Source organism: Montipora capricornis, chromosome 12 (assembly GCF_036669925.1).
Source record: "Montipora capricornis isolate CH-2021 chromosome 12, ASM3666992v2, whole genome shotgun sequence".
Taxonomy (NCBI): Eukaryota; Metazoa; Cnidaria; class Anthozoa; order Scleractinia; family Acroporidae; genus Montipora; species Montipora capricornis.
Window position 1 is genome coordinate 1,095,463 of NC_090894.1, and position 7,500 is coordinate 1,102,962.

The 7,500-nt window shown below is 39.5% G+C and overlaps 1 protein-coding gene and 1 long non-coding RNA gene across 2 annotated transcripts in view; both read right to left on the reverse strand.

Moving 5' to 3' along the window:
- The window catches only part of LOC138025285 (uncharacterized), a 411,211-nt gene that overhangs the window by 82,453 nt on the left and 321,258 nt on the right, over positions 1-7,500 (reverse strand). The gene's annotated exons all lie outside the window — the stretch shown is intronic.
- LOC138027651 (uncharacterized) overlaps positions 1-7,500 on the reverse strand; it is a 51,544-nt gene that overhangs the window by 8,275 nt on the left and 35,769 nt on the right. The gene's annotated exons all lie outside the window — the stretch shown is intronic.

Below are 7,500 nucleotides of genomic sequence, written 5' to 3' on the forward strand. Positions count from 1 at the left end.
CTTCCCGATTTACATCCCATCAATTTAACATCTAGTGATCTCTCGGATGCAGAACGTTCCCTTTTGACGAAGGGGCCAGCGTTTTGCCCGACGCCGAAGGATGTTAACTGGCAGAAAACCATTGATGATCTCGATAAAGTTGAGAGACGAATTCGTCTTGCTGTATTCCATCAAGGCAGAAATCCAGATGACAATAATCACATAGCTGATGAACGCTTTCCAACAATTTCCTCTACAAGCAATTGGATGCCTTCAGTAGTATAGTAGTTGGGGGTACCGGCTCATTATAAATTTTGCGTTTGCTTACATATGCACTTTTTGATTTTATTTTTACAATTATTTTTTACAAATATTTATTACTCTATTTTGCGTTGAATTTCGAAGTAATTAATATGCATAAAATTTTGCGTTGGATTTCAAACTAATTAATATGCATAAAATCTTGCGTTGGATTTTGAGTTGGATTTTGCGTTGGATTCAAAAAAAATTTCTATATTCTTTTAAAAAAATTCGCAAAGTATTTTATTGTTGCTTTCACTAATCTCATCGTAGTTAACGCTCTTAGCTTTTTGGCAGCGCAGCTTTGAAAAAGGGAGCAGGGGATGAAAAAGCGTTAAAAGAGCATCGCGATGGTGGGAGAAGCATTACTTGCAATGCGCTGGAGCGAGAAACATACTATTGCATTATCACAGCAACTTTTGTTGTATTATCAAAGCCACTTTTAAAGATTTTCCTATATTGCGTTCAAATAAAATTACCAAGCACAAAACTACATGATTAAATATTCAAGAAATCAATCAAATGGAACATGAAAGAATCACTAAGCGTAACAATATTGAAAACTAAATAAAGGGGTTTTTCCCATATTCAAGTCAGTTTTAACCAATCACAACTTTCATTTTTTTTACCAAAATTGTTTCTCAAATGATTTTTATTTCCATTTTGGTTTCTATTTTGGAAACTACTTTGGAAGATGAATCCATGAAGTGTGTTTAAATATTTGCATAATTAAATGGAAGAATCACCATAGCGTGTCATTCGATAAACTTTATAAGTAAACTTTATCCTTGAAATTGTTTTTCTGTTTATATCATATAATGATTTGTGAAAAATTACATGAAACATTTATTTAAAAAGGAGTATAAAATATGTCATTTTTGTTGTATTATTTTACATAATGAAGATGATATAAAAACAGATAACGATGATAATTGTTGTGATCAAAAAGAATTAATATTAGTAGATGGCTTTCAAATGACATGCCAAAATTGTGATTTAGTAGATCATATAATATTTAAAAACGATTACATTGATTTTTATGAAAATATGTATAAAATCAGGGAAAAGTCAGTCTATATAAGAAAATACCATGTTAAGAATGTATTAACAGATATAGACCTCAAAAACAAATTCGCAATATCAACAGTTATTATAAACCGTGTTTGTAAGAGATTTGATCTTATAAGCACAGGTTTGCATGTAGTTAACAAAGATGGAAAAAGGATAATATCAATCAAATTTATAATACACGAGCTTTTTGAAAAATGGAATTTGAATTTTAATGGTCCAATAACTAAATCCAAAATGACTTTGAATTATTATGAGAAATATTGGAATCAACTTTGATTGTTGATTGAACTAGGATTTTTCTTGTTGTATTTTTTTATTATTTTGTCTTGTAAAGAAACACAATTATCATTAATATTATCAATTACAACAGATTTATTAAAAAATAATTTTTTATCAAATACTCCAGACCGTAATGAATCACTTAATTCAATTAAGATATTATTATAACTAGTATATGCAAATTTGCAATTTTCTAATTTTCGATCATATTTTTTTGCGGTAGCATATGTTTGTAAAAGAACACCAGCTCCTGAAACGGAACCTAAAATAAAAGCATTAAGAGTTAAAGCCCCTGAAATTGTACCAATAACAAATACAGCTGAGCCAATATTGGTTGATAGGTGCATTTTTTGGTAATTTTGAATTTTTTTTTATAACACCAATATTTTTTGTGATAATATTTATACAAATCTTTTTTTTCTTTAATTTTATCATCTGATAGATTTTTGCTTATATGATTGAAATTAAAAATTTTTTCACACACATACTATGTATATACATTTACAATTATTATCTGTTTCCACTATTTTTTATCTGATTTTGTAACAATGATATTTCTTGTTGGAGATTATTAATAGCTGAATCAAGCCTGCTATTACTGATTGCATGATTATTATCATTACCATCTTTAATTACTAACTGACGACCTTCTGTGTCAAGATGATTATTATCGTTGATGAGAAGTTCTGTTTCATTATTGATAAATGGATTATTGAAGTCGTTTATATACTCAACTGTGTATTCCAATCTATTGCCATTTTTATCTAAAGCATAATCACCATTTTCATCTAAAATGTAAGGCATTCTTTATTATTACATTATATTATTAACTTCTTACTAACCGAACGCGAGGGCCGTACTGGAGAATATTGGCCCGAGGTCGTGGCAGCTGTATACGGACCGAGCGCAGCGAGGTCCGTACAAAAAGGACTGAGGGCCAATATTCCCCAGTACGGCTCGAGCTGACTCGGTTAGTAAGTACTTTATTATATGGCTCTTTAATTACCTTCCTATTCTCAGCGGTCCTACCTCGCGCGTATAAAAGGCAGAGTAACTGTTACGAAAAATAGCATTGCGTGACAAGCGTTACTGTCTAGAAGCTTCGCGAGAGTTCGTAGTTTGTTTATATTTAGGTTTGTACGTAAGCGTTTCTAAATCGGTGTGTTTTGTAATCTTTCTATAATTAGAGTGATTACTAATTTAGAAAGTTCTAGAAATTTATTGTCAGAGTATATAAGTAGACGAGTCCAAGCGGAGTGTTTTTCTAACTAGTTTTTCACAAGCGAAGAGAGTTGGCGTTAGCCGTGTTTAGTCAAGTGTGACAGAAGCTGTGTTTATTCAAGTTGGCGGAGGCCGTGTAAGTTTGTCGAATACGTGTTGTTCAGAGTTTTACTTCGTGGAAACTACGTTCATTTTGGAATAAATCTTCTTGTTGTTGTTCCGACAACCCTGCGTTCAGTTTAGTTTGCAAACTACCTTTCCTCAAAACATTCGAACTCGTAACATTGGGGGCCTGTCCGGGAGAGGAATTCATTTGTTTGCTGACTACAGAAACCAGGAAAGGACAATTCAAGAAGGAGTTACGCCTAGAGTAAGAAGAACTGTACAAAGAGAGTATATTGTGTTTTTGTTGTGAAATACTGCTATGGACATGGAAAAGCTTTTGCAGATGGGAAAAGAATTTGGATTGGAAGGAGAAAAGCTGCTCGAGTTTGTAGAGAAGCAACAAAAGATAGCGGAAGAAAAAGAAGAGAAGCGTAGACAGTTTGAAGAAGAACGAAGAAAGGAACAAGAAGAAAGAGAAGAGAGACGTCGAATGCTTGAGGAGGATAAAAGAAAGGAAGAGGAAGAGAAGGAGGAAAGGCGCAGAAGGGAAGATGAAGAGAGAGAAACTAGGCGACAAGAACGCGAACTAAGAAAATTGGAGATGGAAGCCGAGCTGTTGAAACAGAAAGAGGCTATTGAAGCGGCAAAAAGAGAACACGAGTTGGAGATTGCACGTTTGGCTGTGGAGAATGCTGACGGACGTCCTGAAGTGAGAGAGGATCGGGTTAAGGCACCTAAACTCCCCTCGTTTGTTGATGGTAAAGACGATTTGGACGCGTATTTGCAGAGGTTCGAGAGATTTGCGGAGACGGCTAAGTGGAAAAGAGATGGATGGGCATCGAAGCTCAGTGCTCTGTTGTCTGGACGGGCACTAGAAGTGTATTCACGTCTATCGGAGGACGCAGCTAAGGATTATGACAGGGTAAAGATTGCGTTAATGAAGAGATATGACCTTACCGAAGACGGCTATCGTCGAAAATTTAGAGCATCCAAACCAGAAGTCGACGAAAGTCCGGAGCAGTTTATTGTGCGACTGGACAGATACCTGTTACGTTGGCTAGAGCTTTCGGATACTGCGCAATCCTTTGATGGTCTTAAGGACTTGATCGTGAAAGAACAATTTATTGACTCTTGTCCTAAGGATTTGGCAATTCACCTGCGAGAAAGGGCACCTGAGACTCTAGCAAAGATTGCGAAGATCGCTGACCAGTACTTGGAGGCTCATGGTAAACATTTGTTCAGCTCAGCGGGCAGAAAGCCAACAGTGCAGCCGGAGAGGGACGAAGCCAAGAACATGCAGATTAATCCACCAGCTCTGCATTGCTTTAAGTGCAACACCCGAGGTCATAAAGCTGTCAACTGCCCAACCCTAACAAGAAAGTGTTTCCTATGTGGTAAGCAGGGACATGAGGCTAGAAACTGTCGATCAGGTGGACGCAGATCAGGAGGACAAAGTAAGGATGGTAACCCTGTGCAGCGTGGTCAAGTGAGTGCCAGTTGTTTAGTTCAGCCACCTGAGGATAAACCTACGGATGAAGAAGTTAAGGCCTGTATTAAAGATGATAAGCTGCTGTTAGCCTGTGGTAAGAAGATTCCATTGTTGAGTAGTGCTTGTGTTGAACCGTTGACTGGAGTGAGAAGTAAAATGCCTGTCGTGAAAGGTAGAGTTGGAGAGACGCCCGTTGATGTCCTGAGAGATACTGGTTGTAGTGGAATTGTAGTAAAGAGGGACCTTGTGTCTGAGGATCAGTTTACTGGCGAATTTAATGTTATGCTGCTCATTGACAATACGGCAAGGAAAGTTCCCATCGCAAAGATTGATGTTGACACACCTTATCTCAAGGGCCAAGTGGAAGCGCAGTGTCTTCCCGATGCTGTTTATGATTTAATTATTGGTAATGTACCAGGCGCAAGAGCCGCTGACGACCCAGACCCAAGCTGGCAAGTTCCTGTACAAGAAGCTTGTGCTGTAACCACAAGAAGTCAAGCTAAAAAAGTTGAAGAACATATTCCGTTGAAGGTACCAGATACTAAAGAAGGTTCTGTAGTTGATAGAGAAAAGCTCAAGCAGATGCAGCGTGATGACGAGAGCCTACAGAAATTTTGGGAGAAAGATGACGTAGTTGTGAGAGGCCAGGCTGAGATTTCATTTGAAGTGAAAGGTGGACTTCTGTACCGTGTCTACAAGCACCCTTATGTGAACGGAGGTAAACCCCTGAAGCAGGTTATGGTTCCTGTGCAGCTGAGAAGTCGAATAATGGAACTAGCGCACGGATCGATCATGGGAGGTCACATGGGAATAAAGAAAACGACTGATAAGATTCAAAGCGCGTTCTATTGGCCAGGCATTCAAGGGAACGTGACTCGTTATTGCAAGTCCTGCGATGTATGTCAGAAGACAGTTAACAAGGGTTCCGTACCGAAGGTTCCCCTAGAGAAGATGCCATTAATTGACAAGCCATTTAAGAGAGTAGCAATCGACCTGGTTGGACCTATTGTTCCCCCGAGTGAGGACGGTCATAGATATATATTGACATTGGTCGACTTTGCAACTCGTTATCCTGAAGCTGTCCGACTGAAGAACATTGATACTGAAACTGTGGCAGAAGCGTTGGTGGATATCTTTAGTCGTTTGGGAGTGCCTGAAGAGATCTTGAGCGACCTTGGTACGCAGTTCGTCTCTGAGTGTATGAAGGAAGTGACGCGACTTTTGAGCATTAAACAGCTCACCACGACTCCATATCATCCTATGTGTAATGGCCTGACGGAAAAGTTTAATGGAACAATGAAGAGCATGTTAAAGAGATTGTGCAGCGAACAGCCAAGACAGTGGCATCGCTATATTAACCCGTTGCTGTTTGCATATCGTGAAGTTCCCCAGGAGTCTACTGGTTTTTCGCCGTTTGAGTTGCTGTATGGAAGAGCTGTCAGAGGACCGATGTTTATTCTCAAAGAGCTTTGGACGAAAGAGCTGGAGGAGCCTGAAGTAAAGAACAGCTATCAGTATGTGTTTGAGCTACGCGAGAAGCTTGAAGATACCCCCAAACTGGCGCACACCGAGCTTCAGAAAGCCCAGAACAAAGGCAAGCATTATTACGACCGAAAGACTAAGGTCAGGAAGTTTGTACCTGGAGATAAAGTGTTAGTGCTGCTACCGACCGACCACAACAAGCTCCTAATGCAGTGGAAAGGTCCATTCGAGGTTAGTGCTGTAGTTGGTCTCAATGATTATAGAGTGAGAGTCAAAGGAAAAGAGAGAGTTTACCATGCTAATCTACTGAAGAAGTATTTTGAGCGAGAGGATCCTGTTTCCGTTGGAGCAGTTACTGTTGAAACGAACGCTAACATCTGTAAGAACGAACATGTTGAGAGTGAAGTAGAAGAAGTTGACCCAGTGGATAGTATTGATTTTCTGGAGATTGGTGGATATGTCGCAAAAGAGTCAGTCAGTGATGTGGCCATAGGAGATAACCTTTCTCACGAGCAAAGAGCAGAGTTCATGGAACTCGCAAATGAGTTTCAAAGCTTGTTCACAGAAGCCCCAGGCACAACAAGTTTGGCTCAGCATCATATCAAGCTTACATCCGACCAACCAGTTAGATCAAGACCATACCCAGTACCGTATAGCTTAAGAGAATCGCTGAAGAAGGATATTACAGACATGATTAAGATGGGAGTCATAAGAGAATCAAGTTCGCCCTATGCTTCTCCTGTTGTAGTTGTTAAGAAAAAAGACAACTCAAATCGTGTGTGCGTGGACTATCGTAAACTGAACAAGTTAACCGTTTTTGATCCTGAGCCTATGCCAACTGCTGAACATTTGTTCCAGAAGTTGAGTGGTGACAAGTATTTTACCCGAATTGATCTGAGCAAGGGCTACTGGCAAATTGCTATTCCTGAGGAGGATATACCGAAGACCGCTTTTGTGACGCCTGACGGATCGTATGAATTCCTGAAAATGCCGTTTGGTATGATCAACTCCGCAGCGACCTTAAAGAGAGCCATGAAGAAGTTATTGCGTGCACTGGACAACGTTGAATTTTATTGGGATGACATTTTGGTTCACACCCGTACGTGGGAAGAGCACATCAAGGCGCTTCGAGAGTTGTTTAGAAGATTATTAGCTGCTGGAATGACCATAAGACCGACTAAATGTCTTTTTGGAGTCAACACCGTTGATTTTCTTGGTCACCGTTTGGAGGAAGGGTTAATTGGTCTTCATGAAGATAACGTGACGAAGATTAGAGATGCTCCAAGACCAACTACTAAGAAGCAGATAAGATCGTTCATGGGTTTGGCTGGATATTACAGAGATTTTATCCCCAACTTCGCAGCATTAGCAGCCCCGCTGTCAGACCTCACGCGTAAAGGCCAACCTAACAAAGTTGAATGGGGTGAGGCACAGGAGAAAGCCTACCTGAGTATCAAGGCCCTCCTAACAAAGGAACCAGTCCTTCGACTACCAGACTCAAAGAAAACCTACTTCCTGCAGACTGATGCTTCCGACAGTGGTATTGGCGCTGTATTAATGCAGAAACATGATGG